The sequence below is a fragment of the Triticum aestivum genome, chromosome 5B (assembly GCF_018294505.1).
Source record: "Triticum aestivum cultivar Chinese Spring chromosome 5B, IWGSC CS RefSeq v2.1, whole genome shotgun sequence".
Classification (NCBI taxonomy): Eukaryota; Viridiplantae; Streptophyta; class Magnoliopsida; order Poales; family Poaceae; genus Triticum; species Triticum aestivum.
This window is the reverse complement of record NC_057807.1, coordinates 294,763,861-294,783,646: the sequence shown is the minus strand read 5'-3', so window position 1 is coordinate 294,783,646 and position 19,786 is coordinate 294,763,861. Positions and strand designations below refer to the sequence as shown.

At 44.3% G+C, this 19,786-nt stretch overlaps 1 pseudogene; it reads left to right on the top strand.

Moving 5' to 3' along the window:
- The first annotated feature begins 1,139 nt into the window (after positions 1 to 1,139).
- Positions 1,140 to 16,244, top strand: LOC123114757 (zinc finger protein 36-like; annotated as a pseudogene).
- Positions 16,245 to 19,786: the final 3,542 nt, after the last annotated feature.

The following is a 19,786-nucleotide window of genomic DNA, read 5'->3' as shown; positions in this document are numbered from 1 at the left end:
TCTTTCTGATCAATCCAATGGGCTATTCCTATAAATGTCACAAACATCCCTAGAGTTCGTAGTAAAATAACACCTTCAGACACACATCAACCAAAACCTTAATGTCACCTAGATACTCCAATATCACCACAAGTATCCACGGGTATGATTATACGCTATGCATCACACAATCTCAGATTCCTCTATTCAACCAACACAAAGAACTTCAAAGAGTGCCCCAAAGTTTCTACCGGAGAGTCAAGACGAAAATGTGTGCCAACCCCTATGCATAAGTTCACAAGGTCACTAAATCCGCAAGTTGATCACAAAAACATACAACAAGTGGATCACGTGGATATCCCATTGTCACCACAGATAAGCACATGCAAGACATACATCAAGTGTTCTCAAATCCTTAAAGACTCAATCTGATAAGATAACTTCAAACGGAAAACTCAATCCATTACAAGAAGGTAGAGGGGGGAGAAACATCATATGATCCAACTATAATAGCAAAGCTCGCGATACATCAAGATCGTGCTGAATCAAGAACACGAGAGAGAGAGAGAGAGAGAGAGAGAGAGATCAAACACATAGCTACTGGTACATACCCTCAGCCCCGAGGGTGAACTACTCCCTCTCGTCATGGAGAGTGTCGGGATGATGAAGATGGCCACTAGCGATGGATCTGCCCTCCGGCAGGGTGCCGGAACAGGGGTCCCAATTGGTTTTTCATGGCTACAGGGGCTTGCGGTGGCAGAACTCCCGGTCTAGGTTTCTTTTTGGCAGTTTCTGTATTTATAGGAATTTTTTGCGTTAGTTTCATGTCAGGGGTATCTCCGAGTCAGCCACGAGGTAGGGGCACGCTCGTGGATGACTCGGGACTCTTCTGGCCCAACTCTTTTGCTTCGGGGCTTCTTCTGGTCCATAAAAAATCTCCGTAAATTGGCAGGTCAATTGGGCTCTGTTTAGTATTCCCTTTATGTAAAACTCAAAAACAAGGAAAAAAACAGAAACTGGCACTGGGCTCTAGGTTAATAGGTTAGTCCCAAAAGTCATATAAAATAGCATATAAATGCATATAAAACATCCAAGATGGATAACATAATTGCATGGAACAATCAAAAATTATAGATATGTTGGAGATGTATCAATGGCCGATGGCATCGTCGAAGATGCAGATGTCGACGAAGGTGATGTGATGCTCACGTCTTCAGGTTCGCACAAGCGATCCCCCTACCTGGCGCGCCAAAGATGTCGCGAGAAACCACAACCACCTATGGGACCTAGAGGCCCATTGCTGGTTCGGCGGGGGGGGGGGGGGGGGGTCGCGTTGCACAAAGAGCAGACGAGCGTGAGGTAGCACGACAGAGATCACACGGGTAGTTTTACCCAGGCATGGGCCACCGCGAGGCATAAAACCGTACTCCTACTTTTGGTGGATTGATGGTGGAAATGTGGTGGTGAAGCGTAGTACACTTGCCCGCCAAGGGTTGCCTCATGCAGCAGCGACTACGTGCGTATGGGGGTGTGAGTTATCCAACCTTATAACCCCGTTTATGGTTGCCAAGGGCCTCATTTTATAGATCAAGGGGTGACCACAATGGCAAAGTAGTCATTATGCATTTATATGACATCAAATAGTGTTATCATACCTAACTCTATGGGCTGACAGTGCACACTTAATGCACCGCTCAACGTCACATCGTTTGTTGCGCGACAAGGCTTGCCGGACTATCTTGCCAGCTCCACGCCTGCTTGTTTGAGACGTCGCAAGACGGGTGTCCTCTGTGGTTTTCCTGTAGGGAGAGGCTGTCATGTGGCGAATGGCTGCCACTTAATCACTTTGCAGCTTGACACTGCACTGATCGATGACGTGAGTCGTGGTGGAGTGGGTGGTGAGGTGATTTAGCTTCCGCAAGTCCCGGCAGGCCCTGTCGGGACGCCTTGGTCGTCTTCTTCTGGGGGTGGCCTCATCCCTTGCCGGGCTCGCCTGCCTGGCAAAGGAGGCCTTTCTCTTGACGATATCTTGCTTCTCTGGATTGGTCTTGGTCCCTCTGATCTGCTTGTTGGTCCTTCCAATCTCTTGGTTTCTTGTACTCTGTCTTGGGTTGGTGCTTCAATCTTGATCCCGTGCATGTGCACAGTCAGGGTAACAGACCCAGGGTTTGTTGCACCGACACCTTGGGAAACTTTTGGAGTCGGTTTACTTACCGTATCACATACCTATTTCTTTTCAGGGTTCTAGCGTGTTCTGGTAGGTTTCCTTTATGTACTCCTCCGGTGTTATGGTATGAATAATATTAGTCTTAACATGTAAGGAAGAATCAAACGTGTACCTGAGATATAATGTTTGATTCTTTTCCCATTCTCCATCTTCGGGTTATTGCCTTCGGCATTATTCATCTTGATGGCACCGGAACGATACACTTCTTCGACGATGTAAGGACCTTCCCATTTGGAGAGAAGTTTTCCTGCAAAAAACCTTAAAAGGGAATTGTATAGCAAGACTTGGTCACCTACGTTGAATTCACGCTTTTGTATACTTTTGTCATGCCATCTTTTAACCTTTTATTTAAACAACTTGGCATTTTCATAGGTCTGGGATCTCCATTCATCCAGTGAGCTAATGCCGAACAACCTCTTTTCACAGGTAAGGTTGAAATCATAATTAAGTTCTTTAATTGCCTAGTAAGCTTTATGTTCTAATTCCGGAGGTAAGTGACATGCTTTTCCATAAACCATTTTACATGGAGACATACCCATAGGATTTTTGTAAGTAGTTCTATAAGCCCAGAATGTATCATCAAGTTTCTTACCAATTCTTTCTAGACTTATTAACAGTCTTTCGCAATATCAATTTTATTTCCCTATTGCTCTACTTGATCACTAGACCAAGGATGAAAAGGAGATGCAATTCTATGGTTACCATCACACTTAACAAGCAACTTACGGAAAGCACCATGAATAAAATGTGAACCACCATCGTCATTAAATATCTAGGGACTCCAAACTTTGGAAAATAACTTCTTTAAGCATTTTAATAGAAGGGTTGTGATCATCACTACTAGTTGGGATGGCTTCTACCCACTTAGTAACGTAATCAACAACAACCAGAATGTGAGTATACCCATTGGAGGAAGGAAACGGTGCCATATAATCAAAACCCCAAACATCAAATAGTTCAATAACAAGTGAATAACGCATAGGAATTTCCTGACGTCTACTAATGTTACCAATTCTCTGACATTCATCACAAGACAATACAAACTTATGAGCATCTTTGAAAAGAATGGGCCAATAAAAACCGGATTGTAATACCTTATGTGTTGTTCAGTCTCCCACATGGTGTCCTCCGTATGACTCGGAGTGACAGTTCCATAGGATTTGTTCCTATTCATTCTCAGGTATACAACGTCTAATAACACTGTCTACTCCTTCTTTATAAAGGTGTGAGTCATCCCAGAAGTAATGTCTTAAATCATAGAATTTTTCTTTTGTTGGTATGTAAAACTAGGTGGTATAAATTTAGAAACAATATAATTAGCATAGTCCGCATACCATGGGGTACTACAAGAAGCATTTATGACATCTAATTGTTCATGAGGACAACTATCATCAATAGGTAGTGGGTCATCAAGAGTATTTTCTAACCTAGACAAGTTGTGTGCTATGGGGTTCTCAGCTCCCTTCCTATCAATAATATGCAAATCAAATTCTTGTAGCAAGAGAACCCACCTAATGAGTCTAGGCTTAGCATCTTTCTTTTCCATAAGGTATTTAATAGTAGCATGATCAGTGTGAATAATCACTTTGGAATCAACAGTGTAAGAACTGAATTTATCACAAGCAAACACAACTGCTAGAAATTCCTTTTCAGTAGTAGCATAATTTCTTTGAGCATTGTCCAGAGTTTTCCTAGCATAATGTATTCCATTTAATTTCTTATCAACTCTTTGTCCTAGAACAACACCAACAACATAATCACTAGCATCACACATAATTTCAAAGGGTAGGTTCCAATCAGGGACAATAGGTGATGAGATTAAGGCTTTCTTAAGTATTTCAAAGGCTTATGAACAGTCATCATCAAAAACAAGTGGAACATCTTTTTGCAATAGGTTAGTGAGAGGCCTTGAAATTTTAGAGGAGTCTTTAATAAATCTCTTATAGAAACTGACATGACCTTATACCTTTGATATTTGTAGGACACATCATTTTTTCAATTGCACCCACTTTAGCTTTATCGACTTCAATACTTCTTTTGGTGATTTTATGCCCCAAGAAAATACCTTCATTAACCATAAAGTGGCACTTCTCCCAATTCAAGACAAGATTAGTTTCTTCACATCTCTGTAAAACTCGATCAAGGTTGCTTAAGCAATCATTAAAAGAAGTCTAGTAAACGAAGAAATCATCCATGAAAACCTCAACAATCTTTTCAAATAAGTCAGAGAATGTAGCGGTCATACATCTTTGAAAGATAGCAGGTGCATTGCATAAACCAAAAGGCATATGTCTATAAGCATAAGTACCAAAAGGGCAAGCAAAGGTAGTTTTTTCTTGATCCTCTTGTGACACAGGTATTTGAGAGAAACCAGAGTATCCATCTAGAAAGCAGAAATGTGTATGTTTTGATAGTATTTCTAGCATTTGATCAATAAATGGCAAAGGGTAATGATCTTTCCAAGTAGCTTTGTTTAATTTTCTAAATCAATTACCATTCTATAACTTATGATAATTCTTTGTGGGATAAGTTCATTTTTATCATTAGGAACTACCGTAATACCTCCCTTCTTAGGGACACAATGAACAGGACTTACCCATCTACTATCAGCTATGGGATAAATTATACCTTCTTCCAGAAACTTTAATAGTTCATTTTTACCACTTGTTTCATCTTAGGATTTAACCATAGCTGATGATCAACAACTAGTTTAGCGTCCGGTTCCATATTAATTTAATGCTGACATAAAGTGAGACTAATGCCCTTAAGATCATCAAGACTATATCCAATAGCGGCATGATGCTTCCTCATAGTTTTCAATAATCTCTTTTCTTCATGCTATGAAAGGTTAGCGCTAATAATAATAGGATATAACTTCTTTTAATCAAGATAAGCATATTTCAAAGTATCAGGCAATTGTTTAAGCTCAAACATAGGATCACTCTTGGGTGGTAGAGGATCTCCAAGAATCTCAACAGGCAAGTTGTTTTTCAAAACAGGTATTTGTTTAAAGAATATCTCACCTATTTCATTTCTTTCATCCATATGCATATCATTTTCATGGTCTAGAAAATATTGTTCTAAAGGATTAGTAGGAGGCATGACAATAGAAGCAAGACCAATAATCTCATCTTTACTAGGTGACTCTTTATCACTAGGTTGTCTATGGAATTTGGAGAAATTAAACTCATGAGTCACGTCACCGAAGCTTACACTAATAGTTTCTTTCTCACAGTCTATCTTAGCATTAACCGTGTTAAAGAAAGGTTTACCAAATATTATGGGACAAAAATCATCTTCTAGGGAACCAAGAACGAGAAAATCAGTAGGATATTTTATTTTCCCACACAAGACTTCAACATCTCTAACAAACCCAAGTGGTGTGATAGTATCTCTATTTGCGAGTTTAATAGTAACGTCAATATCTTCTATCTCAGCAGGTGCAATATCATTCATAATTTCTTGATATAAAGTAAATGGGATAGCACTAACACTAGCACCCAAACCACACAAGCTATGATAACAATGATCTCCTATTTTAACATAGACAACATGCATGCCAACAACATGTCTATGTTTATCTTTCTCATCAGGTTTGGCAATTCTAGTACCTTCATTACAGAAATAAATAACATGCACATCAACATTTTCTATCAAGAGATCTTTAACCATAGCAACATTAGGTTCAACTTTAATTTGTTCAAAGGGTGTAGGTGGTCTTGTATAACTCTTGTGAACCACAATTGAAGCTTTAGAATGTTATTTTATCCTAACAGAAAAGGTGGTTTCTAGGAATAACTGGATCAACATTATAAGTAGTGGTTTCTTCTCTAGCTTCAATGGGTTCTATTACTTTTACTTTAATGGGTGGGTGGTATTTAAACCACTTATCCTTAGGGAGATCAACATGAGTAGCAATTGATTCACAGAAAGAAGCTAATATCTTAGAGTCAAGTCCATATTTTGTGCTAAATTCATGAAAAGCATCGGTGTCCATAATAGTTTTAAGACAATCAAATTCAGGCTTTATACCTGACTCCTTACCTTCATCGAGCTCCCAATCTTCAAAGTTGCATTTAGTTATTTCCAAGAGATCCCATTTGAATTCAATAGTCTTCTTTATCAAAGAGCCAGTACAAGAGGTATCGAGCATGGATTGATCATTACGAGAAAGCCGAGCATAAAAATTTTGAATAATAATTTCCCTTGAGAGCTCATGATTGGGGCATAAATATAACATTGACTTAATCCTCCCCCAAGCTTGAGCGATATTTTCTCCTTCACGAGGCCTATATATATATATATATATATATATATATATATATATATATATATATATATATATATATATATATATCTGGGCTATTCTGTTACGCGTAACAAAATATTATTCTGTTACCCTTTTTGAACTGACGAATTCGAGGGGTTGAACTGATGCTCTCATTTTTGTCGAACTGATCATCCTTTATGGGATGATGCTCTGTTTGGACCTATGTTACTGGACTCATGGCGTTTTCATCCCCGCAGCGCAGTCGCCACAGTCGTCGCCGCCGTTGAGGAGCTCTAGCTGCTCGCCCTGAGGGCCTTCGCGGGCACCAACTCCATGTCTGACGCGGCGGCCTCACGGGCGGCGGAGCGCGTGCCACCATGGTGCGAGCAGGTAACGGTCCGCGGGGTGGTGGCGGACTAGACCGACCTCTCCCTCTCCCTCTCCCTGGTTCCCATCGCCACGCCGGTGCTCAACAAGGACGACTACCTCACCGCGCTCGCCGCCACCGGCAAGGAGCAGTAGGCGAGCGCGTGGAACCCGTCCCCCGCGCCGTCTCAGGAGCTGCAGTTCAGCTGGACGGTCTGCGGGAAGGCGTTTGCGTCGTACCAGGCGCTCGGCGGGCACAAGTCCAACCACCGCCCACCGGAGAGCGTTGCATCACTGCACAGGCGTCCGCGGGCGCTGGGTCAGAGGCGAGCGCGGCGGCGTCCTCGGGCAGGAGCAGCGGCGGCCCGCATCAGTGCACCGTCTGCGGGCGGGACTTCACGACCCGACAGGCGCTCGGAGGGCACAAGCACTGCCACTACTGGGACGGCACCTCCGTGTCCATGTCCATGTCCGTCTCCGTGTCGGCGTCCTCCACCGTGCTGAGGAACTTCGACCTAAACCTGCTGCCGATGCCGGAGAACGCAGGGGTGAAGATGTTGGGGAACGTTGCAGAAAATTAAAAATTTTCCTACGGTTTCACCAAGATCCATCTATGAGTTCATCTAAGCAACGAGTCAAGGGAGTGAGTTTGCATATACATACCACTTGTAGATCGAGTGTGGAAGCGTTCAAGGGGATGGTGATGATGGAGTCATACTCGCCGTGATTCAGATCACCGATGACCAAGTGCTGAACGGACAGCACCTCCGCGTTCAACACACGTACGGTACGGACGACGTCTCCTCCGTCTTGATCCAGCAAGGAGGAAGGAGAGGTTGACGAAGATAGCTCCAACGGCAGCACGACGGCGTGGTGTTGTTGGTGCAGCAGTACTCCGACAGGGCTTCGCCAAGCACGTACGGAGGAGGAGAGGTGTTGGGGAGGGGAGGGGCTGCGCCTTGGCTTGGGTGTTCAGCCATCTACTCACCCCTCTATTTATAGGGGAAGGGGCAAGGGGGGCCGGCCCCTCTAGATGGGATCTAGAGGGGGGGCGGCGGCCAGGGAGGGGGGACTTGCCCCCCAAGCAAGGGGGGCGCCCCCTCTAGGGTTCCCCCCAACCCTAGGCGCATGGCCCAAGGGGTGGCGCGCCCAGCCCTCCAGGGGCTGGCTCCTGCCCCACGCAGCCCATGTGGCCCCCCGGGAGGGGTGGCCCCTCCCGGTGGACCCTCGGAACCCTTCCGGTGGCCCCGGTACAATACCGATATGCCCCCGAAACCTTCCAGTGTCCATATGACAGCTTCCCATATATAAATCTTTACATCCGGACCATTCCGGAACTCCTCGTGACGTCCGGGATCTCATCCGGGACTCCGAACAACATTCTTCAATCACATACAAGTCTTCCTAATAACCCTAGCGTCACCGAACCTTAAGTGTGTAGACCCTACGGGTTCGGGAGACACGCAGACATGACCGAGACGGCTCTCAGGTCAATAACCAACAGCGGGATCTGGATACCCATGTTGGCTCCCACATGCTCCTCGATGATGTCATCAGATGAACCACGATGTCGAGGATTCAAGCAACCCCGTATACTATTCCCTTTGTCAATCGGTACGTTACAAGCCCGAGACTCGATCGTCGGTATCCCAATACCTCGTTCAGTCTCGTTACCGGCAAGTCACTTTACTCGTACCGTAATGCATGATCCCGTGACCAAACACTTGGTCACTTTGAGCTCATTATGATGATGCATTACCGAGTGGGCCCAGAGATACCTCTCCGTCATACGGAGTGACAAATCCCAGTCTCGATCCGTGTCAACCCAACAGACACTTTCGAAGATACCTGTAGTGCACCTTTATAGTCACCCAGTTACGTTGTGACGTTTGGTACACCCAAAGCACTCCTACGGTATCCGGGAGTTACACGATCTCATGGTCTAAGGAAGAGATACTTGACATTGAAAAAGCTCTAGCAAAACGAACTACACGATCTTGTGCTATGCTTAGGATTGAGTCTTGTCCATCACGTCATTCTCCTAATGACGTGATCCCGTTGTCAATGACATCTGATGTCCATAGTCAGGAAACCATAACTATCTGTTGACCAACGAGCTAGTCAACTAGAGGCTTACTAGGGACGTATTGTGGTCTATGTATTCACACGTGTATTACGATTTCCGGATAATACAATTATAGCATGAATAAAAGACAATTATCATGAACAAGGAAATATAATAATAATGCTTTTATTATTGCCTCTAGGGCATATTTCCAACAGTCTCCCACTTGCACTAGAGTCAATAATCTAGTTACATTGTGATGAATCGAACACCCATAGAGTTCTGGTGTTGATCATGCTTTGCTCGCGAGAGAGGTTTAGTCAACGGATCTGCGACATTCAGATCCATATGTACTTTGCAAATATCTATGTCTCCATCTTGAACATTTTCACGGATGGAGTTGAAACGACGCTTGATGTGCCTGGTCTTCTTGTGAAACCTGGGCTCCTTGGCAAGGGCAATAGCTCCAGTGTTGTCACAGAAGAGTTTGATCGGCCCCGACGCATTGGGTATGACTCCTAGGTCGGTGATGAACTCCTTCACCCAAATTGCTTCATGCGCTGCCACCGAGGCTGCCATGTACTCTGCTTCACATGTAGATCCCGCCACGACGCTCTGCTTGCAGCTGCACCAGCTTACTGCTCCACCATTCAACATATACACGTATCCGGTTTGTGACTTAGAGTCATCCAGATCTGTGTCGAAGCTAGCATCGACGTAACCCTTTACGACGAGCTCTTCGTCACCTCCATAAACGAGAAACATGTCCTTCGTCCTTTTCAGGTACTTTAGGATATTCTTGACCGCTGTCCAGTGTTCCTTGCCGGAATTACTTTGGTACCTTCCTACCAAACTTACGGCAAGGTTTACATCAGGTCTGGTACACAGCATGGCATACACAATAGATCCTATGGCTGAAGCATAGGGAATGACACTCATCTCTTCTTTATCTTTTGCCGTGGTCGGGCATTGAGCCGAGCTCAATCTCACACCTTGCAATACAGGCAAGAACCCCTTCTTGGACTGATCCATTTTGAACTTCTTCAAAATCTTATCAAGGTATGTGCTTTGTGAAAGACCTATGAGGCGTCTCGATCTATCTCTATAGATCTTGATGCCTAATATATAAGCAAATTCTCCAAGGTCCTTCATTGAAAAACACTTATTCAAGTAGGCCTTAATGCTGTCCAAGAATTCTATATCATTTCCCATCAAAAGTATGTCATCTACATATAATATGAGAAATGCTACAGAGCTCCCACTCACTTTCTTGTAAACGCAGGCTTCTCCACAAGTCTGCATAAACCCAAACGCTTTGATCATTTCATCAAAGCGAATGTTCCAACTCCGAGATGCTTGCACCAGCCCATAAATGGATCGCTGGAGCTTGCATACTTTGTTAGCATTCTTAGGATCGACAAAACCCTCCGGCTGCATCATATACAGTTCTTCCTTAAGATGCCCGTTAAGGAATGCCGTTTTGACGTCCATCTGCCATATCTCATAATCATAGTATGCGGCAATTGCTAACATGATTCGGACGGACTTAAGCTTCACTACGGGAGAGAAAGTCTCATCGTAGTCAATCCCTTGAACTTGCCGATAACCCTTAGCGACAAGTCGAGCTTTATAGATGGTGACATTACCATCCACGTCCGTCTTCTTCTTAAAGATCCATTTGTTTTCTATCGCTCGCCGATCATCGGGCAAGTCAGTCAAAGTCCATACTTTGTTTTCATACATGGATTCTATCTCGGATTTCATGGCTTCTAGCCATTTGTTGGAATCTGGGCCCGCCATCGCTTCTTCATAGTTTGAAGGTTCACCGTTGTCTAACAACATGATTTCCAGGACAGGGTTGCCGTACCACTCTGGTGCGGAACGTGTCCTTGTGGACCTACGAAGTTCAGTAGCAACTTGATCCGAAGTACCTTGATCATCATTATTATTTTCCTCTTCAGTTGGTGTAGGCATCACAGGAACATTTTCCTGAGCTGCACTACTTTCCCGTTCAAGAGGTAGTACTTCATCGAGTTCTACTCTCCTCCCACTTACTTCTTTCGAGAGAAACTCTTTTTCCAGAAAGGATCCATTCTTGGCAACAAAGATCTTGCCCTCGGATCTTAAGTAGAAGGTATACCCAATGGTTTCTTTAGGGTATCTTATGAAGACGCATTTTTCCGACTTGGGTTCGAGCTTTTCAGGTTGAAGTTTCTTGACATAAGCATCGCATCCCCAAACTTTTAGAAACGACAGCTTAGGTTTCTTCCCAAACCATAATTCATACGGTGTCGTCTCAACGGATTTAGACGGTGCCCTATTTAAAGTGAATGTAGCTGTCTCTAGAGCGTATCCCCAAAATGATAGCGATAAATCGGTAAGAGACATCATGGATCGCACCATGTCCAATAGAGTGCGATTACGACGTTCGGACACACTGTTACGCTGAGGTGTTCCAGGCGGCGTGAGTTGTGAAACGATTCCACATTTTATTAAGTGTGTACCAAATTCGTGATTTAAATATTCTCCTCCACGATCCGATCGTAAGAATTTTATCTTTTGGTCATGTTGATTCTCTACTTCATTCTGAAATTCCTTGAACTTTTCAAAGGTCTCAGACTTGTGTTTCATCAAGTAGACATACCCATATCTACTCAAGTCATTTGTGAGAGTGAGAACATAACGATATCCTCCGCGAGCCTCAACACTCATTGGACCGCACACATCGGTATGTATGATTTCCAACTAGTTGGTTGCTCGCTCCATTGTTCCGGAGAACGAAGTCTTGGTCATTTTGCCCATGAGGCATGGTTCGCATGTGTCAAATGATTCATAATCGAGAGACTCTAAAAGTCCATCAGCATGGAGCTTCTTCATGCGCTTGACACCAATGTGACCAAGGCGGCAATGCCACAAGTATATGGGACTATCGTTATCAACTTTACATCTGTTGGTATTCCCGCTATGAATATGTGTAACATTACGTTCGAGATTCATTAAGAATAAACCATTGACCATCGGAGCATGACCATAAAACATATCTCTCATATAAATAGAACAACCATTATTCTCGGATTTAAATGAGTAGCCATCTCATATCAAACGAGATCCGAATACAATGTTCATGCTCAAACTTGGCACCAAATAACAATTATTAAGGTTCAAAACTAATCCCGTAGGTAAATGTAGAGGTAGCGTGCCGACGGCGATCACATCGACTCTGGAACCATTCCCGACGTGCATCGTCACCCCGTCCTTCGCCAGTCTCCGCTTATTCCGCAGCTCCTGTTGTGAGTTACAAATATGAGCAACGACACCGGTATCAAATATCCAGGAGTTACTACGAGTACTGGTAAGGTACACATCAATTACATGTATATCAAATATACCTTTGGTGTTGCAGGCCTTCTTATCCGCTAAGTATTTGGGGCAGTTCCGCTTCCAGTGACCCTTCCCCTTGCAATAAAAGCACCCAGTCTCAGGCTTGGGTCCATTCTTTGACTTCTTCCCGGCAACTGGCTTACCGGGCGCGGCAACATCTTTGCCGTCCTTCTTGAAGTTCTTCTTACCCTTGCCCTTCTTGAACTTAGTGGTCTTATTGACCATCAACACTTGATGTTCTTTCTTGATTTCAACCTCTGCTGACTTCAGCATTGAAAATACTTCAGGAATGGTCTTCACCATCCCCTGCATATTGTAGTTCATCACAAAGCTCTTGTAGCTTGGTGGGAGCGACTGAAGGATTCTGTCAATGACCGCCTCATCCGGGAGGTTAATGTCTAGCTGGGACAGGCGGTTGTGCAACCCTGACATTTTGAGTATGTGCTCACTGACAGAACTATTTTCCTCCATCTTACAACTATAGAACTTGTCGGAGACTTCATATCTCTCGACCCGGGCATGAGCTTGGAAAACTAGTTTCAGCTCCTCGAACATCTCATATGCTCTGTGTTGCTCAAAACGCTTTTGGAGCCCCGGTTCTAAGCTGTAAAGCATGCCGCACTGAACGAGGGAGTAATCATCAGCACGTGACTGCCAAGCGTTCATAACGTCTTGGTTCTCTGGGACGAGAGCGTCACCTAGCGGTCCTTCTAGGACATATTGTTTCCTGGCAGCTATGAGGATGATCCTCAGGTTCCGGACCCAGTCCGTATAGTTGCTGCCATCATCTTTCAGCTTGGTTTTCTCTAGGAACGCGTTGAAGTTCATGTTGACATGAGCGTTGGCCATTTGATCTACAAGACATATTATGCAAAAAGTTTTAGACTAAGTTCATGATAATTAAGTTCATCTAATCAAATTATTTTAATGAACTCCCACTCAGATTAGACATCCCTCTAGTCATCTAAGTGTTACACGATCCGAGTCGACTAGGCCGTGTCCGATCATCACGTGAGACGGACTAGTCATCGTCGGTGAACATTCTCATGTTGATCGTATCTTCCATACGACTCGTGTTCGACCTTTCGGTCTCCGTGTTCCGAGGCCATGTCTGTACATGCTAGGCTCGTCAAGTTAACCCTAAGTGTTTTGCATGTGTAAAACTGTCTTACACCCGTTGTATGTGAACGTAAGGATCTATCACACCCGATCATCACGTGGTGCTTCGAAACGATGAACTTTAGCAACGGTGCACAGTTAGGGGAGAACACTTCTTGAAATTTTTGTAAGGGATCATCTTATTTACTACCGTCGTTCTAAGTAAACAAGATTCATAAACATAATAAACATCACATGCAATTATATAATAGTGACATGATATGGCCAATATCATATAGCTCCTTTGATCTCCATCTTCGGGGCTCCATGATCATCTTCGTCACCGGCATGACACCATGATCTCCATCATCATGATCTCCATCATCGTGTCTTCATGAAGTTGTCATGCCAACGACTACTTCTACTTCTATGGCTAACACGTTTAGCAATAAAGTAAAGTAATTTACATGGCGTTCTTCAATGACACGCAGGTCAACAAAAATAAAGACAACTCATATGGCTCCTGCCGGTTGTCATACTCATCGACATGCAAGTCGTGATTCCTATTAGAAGAACATGATCTCATACATCACAATATATCATTCATCATTCATCACAACTTCTGGCCATATCACATCACATGACAATTGCTGCAAAAACAAGTTAGACGTCCTCTAATTGTTGTTGCATCTTTTACGTGGCTGCAATTGGGTTCTAGCAAGAACGTTTTCTTACCTACAAATAACCACAACGTGATCTTGTCAACTTCTATTTACCCTTCATAAGGACCCTTTTCATCGAATCCGCTTCAACTAAAGTGGGAGAGACAGACACCCGCCAGCCACCTTATGCAACTAGTGCATGTCAGTCGGTGGAACCGGTCTCACGTAAGCGTACGTGTAAGGTTGGTCCGGGCCGCTTCATCCCACAATACCGCTGAAGCAAGATTAGACTAGTAGCGGCAAGCAAGTTGACAAGATCTACGCCCACAACAAAATTGTGTTCTACTCGTGCAATAGAGAACTACGCATAGACCTAGCTCATGATGCCACTATTGGGGAACGTTGCAGAAAATTAAAATTTTTCCTACGGTTTCACCAAGATCCATCTATGAGTTCATCTAAGCAACGAGTCAAGGGAGTGAGTTTGCATCTACATACCACTTGTAGATCGAGTGCGGAAGCGTTCAAGGGGATGGTGATGATGGAGTCGTACTCGCCGTGATTCAGATCACCGATGACCAAGTCCTGAACGGACATCACCTCTGTGTTCAACACACGTACGGTACGGACGACGTCTCCTCCGTCTTGATCCAGCAAGGAGGAAGGAGAGGTTGAGGAAGACAGCTCCAACGGCAGCATGACGGCGTGGTGTTGTTGGTGCAGCAGTACTCCGACAGGGCTTCGCCAAGCACGTACGGAGGAGGAGAGGTGCTGGGGAGGGGAGGGGTTGCGCCTTGGCTTGGGTGTTCAGCCCTCCCCTCACCCCTCTATTTATAGGGGAAGGGGCAAGGGGGGCCGGCCCCTCTAGATGGGATCTAGAGGGGGGGCGGCGGCCAGGGAGGGGGGACTTGCCCCCCAAGCAAGGGGGGCGCCCCCTCTAGGGTTCCCCCTCCCCAACCCTAGGCGCATGGGCCCAAGGAGGGGGGGGGGCGCCCAGCCCTCCAGGGGCTGGCTCCTGCCCCACGCAGCCCATGTGGCCCCCCGAGAGGGTTGGCCCCTCCCGGTGGACCCCCGGAACCCTTCTGGTGGCCCCGGTACAATACCGATATGCCCCCGAAACCTTCCGGTGTCCATATGACAGCTTCCCATATATAAATCTTTACCTCCGGACCATTCCGGAACTCCTCGTGACGTCCGGGATCTCATCCAGGACTCCGAACAACATTTGGCAATCACATACAAGTCTTCCTAATAACCCTAGCGTCACCGAACCTTAAGTGTGTAGACCCTACGGGTTCGGGAGACACGCAGACATGACCGAGACGGCTCTTAGGTCAATAACCAACAGCGGGATCTGGATACCCATGTTGGCTCCCACATGCTCCTCGATGATGTCATCGGATGAACCACGATGTCGAGGATTCAAGCAACCCCGTATACTATTCCCTTTGTCAATTGGTACGTTACAAGCCCGAGACTCGATCGTCGGTATCCCAATACCTCGTTCAGTCTCGTTACCGGCAAGTCACTTTACTCGTACCGTAATGCATGATCCCGTGACCAAACACTTGGTCACTTTGAGCTCATTATGATGATGCATTACCGAGTGGGCCCAGAGATACCTCTCCGTCATACGGAGTGAAAAATCCCAGTCTCGATCCGTGTCAACCCAACAGACACTTTCGGAGATACCTGTAGTGCACCTTTATAGTCACCCAGTTACGTTGTGACGTTTGGTACACCCAAAGCACTCCTACGGTATCCGGGAGTTACACGATCTCATGGTCTAAGGAAGAGATACTTGACATTGAAAAAGCTCTAGCAAAACGAACTACATGATCTTGTGCTATGCTTAGGATTGGGTCTTGTCCATCACGTCATTCTCCTAATGACATGATCCCGTTGTCAGTGACATCTAATGTCCATAGTCAGGAAACCATAACTATCTGTTGACCAACGAGCTAGTCAACTAGAGGCTTACTAGGGACGTATTGTGGTCTATGTATTCACACGTGTATTACGATTTCCGGATAATACAATTATAGCATGAATAAAAGACAATTATCATGAACAAGGAAATATAATAATAATGCTTTTATTATTGCCTCTAGGGCATATTTCCAACAGAAGAGGCGGCCCGAGGAGGAGGAGGTGCAGAGCCCTCTCCCCACCAAGAAGCTGGGGATTTTGCTGTAAAAGGAGAGATGGCCAATGGTCAACCGCCCCTTGATTGATTTGTTCATTTGTTGAATTCGATTAGGTATCACCATGATTTGTTGATTTGTTGTATTTATATATAAGGACACAAAGATATTAAAACTATGGGCTTAATTCCATTTCCATGCTCCAGCGCCCTTCTCTGATCTCTACGTGTCCATGGTGAGTCGCACTTCCCGATTTTCCTGGGTCGCTGCTGTACTATCAGAAGAACTGAAACTTTGGCATTGCTCGCAAGACCGTAGCACCAAGGTTGCGGTCACTGACTGAACCTAGCTAGTCTGCATTTTATTTTTGTTCTTGATGAGAAAGATATTTACAATTGATTTTGTAGTCACAATCAGTCTTCAATTTAACTGAGGATTTGGTGGTAAAACTAAACACTTTCAGGTACTGATGATCGACTACAAGCTAATCTACCCAAGTGGGACTGCCACTGCCATCCTCATAAACGGGTTCCACACACCTCAAGGAGATAAGAATGCAAGGTCTGACCCTTTTTATTGTTCCTTTCCTTTGCGTGAAAAGGACATCTTCTTATTCCCAGCTACGATGAATCAAATCGTGTTTTTACTGTTTAAAAAATGCTTTAGAAACGGATGGCCTGGACTGATTCAGAATTTCTTTCAACCTTTACCGCAATAGGCAGCAGGTCCGTGGGACTCCTCAAGTACTTTGGGATCAGCTTCTTCCAGTGGTTCTACACCGATGATGACGTCTGCGGCTTCCTCCAGTTTCCCACCTTCGGGCTAAAAGCCTGTAAGTTAACGCAACGCCTATATGACTTCTTTTTTTTTCTCGCTGAACAATTTTTAAGTTTCGGTGGTTGAAAAATGAAAATGCATGAGAGAGTTCACCATTTTAAATCCTCGATGATTCCGTGGCCAGATTTTTCTTCGACTTCAGCCTGACGTATGTTGGCGCCGGGATGATCTGCTCGCACCTCGTCAACCTCTCCCTCCTCTTTGGTGCTGTCCTCTCTTGGGGTGTAATGTGGCCGCTCATGAGCAAGTAGGAGGGGAAGTGGTACTCAGCCAAGGCGTCTGCCAGCAGCATGACAGGCCTTTCAATGGTTTACGATATCATCATCCCCGAACTTGCATCGTTTGTACCGTTGAACTGAATGACATTGTTTATAAAAGAAAAATGTTTTGTTTCTTTCTTAACTCACATTTCTTGCAATGATGTTCTGGACTTCTTTTGTTTTGCGACTTGAACTTTTACCAACTTGAATTACCGTGTATGGATGAGCACTTGAACTTATAGAAGTGAAAGTTTTTGGTTTTAAATTCATATTTGATTCCTTGTCCGAACTTATGGTATCATCATTATTGAACCTGCATGGTTTGTGTAGCTGAACTAAAATAATCTTTTACCCGAATAAATTTATTGTGTTTTTTGTTTGAGCATAATTTCCTCGGGTCCATTGACGGACTTCCTCAAATTTCATAGACAAACTGACTGTGTTTTATTTTTTGAACTTACATGCTAGTAATAATTAAACATTCCCATACAATTTTTTCACTATTCGTGGCATCAATCAAAATAGGCAGGAGAGAGCACTATCGAACTGATCATTATTTTTGATTCATACTGATCAATATTTTTAATTCAAACAAATTTTCCTTTCTTGCAGAAACATCTAACTGTTATGTACACTTTCTTTAACAAGTAGCAACCAAATCATCAGACAGAAAATTTGAATTTGCAGTTGGTGCTATGTGTACGGATTCCATGTTTCGGTTGTCCTCATTGTCTGCGTCATGTACTTCATCCTCAACCTGTTGGTGTCCTTCGTGCTAGTGATCGGTGGCGTCATAGTGGGCTAGTGATCAGCATCCGTCGAAACCTCTCTTGTGCTGCAGTACAGAGAGAAACAAAATAGTGAGAGAAAAGAGCAGTAGAGAGAAACAAATTAGAGGTGAGCTACAAAAACATTAAATTATTCTAATAATTTCCTATGGTCAGTAATATCCATAGTGAAGCTTGGCTCTATATAGTACTGATCAGTACTAGTATTTCTGTATGTCGTAATGATCAGTACTGGTACTTTTGTCTTACTAATGAGCACCCATACTGATCTAGCTAATACATCGAATTTTTCATCTAGTGGACATTTTAAAATTATATTAGAAAACATGAGCTACAAAATAAACAACTAGATTATAATAGAAGCATTGGCTTGTGTTAGAAATGATGAGCTACAAAATAAATAACCAGATGCGAATTTGCTTCAAGTCAGGTTTACTGTTTGTGAATTTGATGCATGTTGCACTATAGGACTGCTACGGGTTTGCAAGTTGGACTTGAGTACTTTTAAATTATTTGCATAGTTAGTGCCGAAATCCTCACCACAAAAGAACACATCTGCATTATCAATCACATATAGCAAAACTGAACTTTCTGCGTCTACTGTTGTTTACAGAGTGGACTTATGTTTTGTTATGTACTTGAACTATTAAAGTTATTGAAAATTGCCACTATCACACTTGTTATACTTGAAAACTCTAGCCAGACTAGGCACCCCCCAAATCCCACACAACAAGGCAGGTTATATGTATTTTTCACGAGCTGATGATTGTTCACGTACTGAACTGAGAGCACCTAGTTTGTGTTTCAGGAATTAAAATAGACGTCCTGAGCACCCCGTTTCAGCAAATGTTTGTGCTATAATTCAACAATAGAGAATATAGATAAGCAAACACCTATTTTTATGGAGAATATACCATTTTTGGCAACCTTCATGTGACCAGCGGTGCCGGAGGTGATCTCGTGTCTCCTGCTGCTGCAGGTCGACGAGGAATAGGCATGACAATGAAAACAAAACTAGTGAACAGAGTGGGAGTAAGCGGTGGTTGAGCGGCAGATGGAGCCCCACAACTCATGCACCCGCGTCCACCGCCGACCGCCACCATCCCAGCCAAACTCCATGAGGCCCACCTGCGCCACATCACCATCATCTTACTCCATCAGGATCTCCATGTAAATTGCATTCCACACCTCAACGTGGAAGCCCACCTTCAGCCAGGAACCCACTTGGGAACCAACTGCTCGATCGTAGACCACACTCGTCCTTGTGGGACTGCCACAAGCGTCGAGGTCGAACTGTTGCACAAAAGAAATAAATCAGGAACTCATGGGATGCAGGGTCGAAATGTTGCACAAAAATAGATGGTTTCTCTTTTTGCTCAGACATTCCCACAAACATGCCAAGTGCACAGGTTGAACTAATCTCGTGCACGGCACAAACTTGCTCGAGGGTAGGCTGGGAGCTACGAGTGGAGCAGCACACGGAGGTGAACTTCGACTCGGAGGCTTCATAAAAAGAGGAAGGGGAAAGGCCAGACCTCACCATTGCATCGTTGAACGGCCTTAGTGTCACCGTGAACGGACTGTGGCGCCGGTGGTGAACGGACAGTGGTGCCGGCGGCGAACGACCTGGGCGCCGCGGTGGAGCGAGAGTGGTTCTTTTTCAAACTGGTCGTGGTTTGTTTTTCGAACTTATCTGGATTTAAGATATG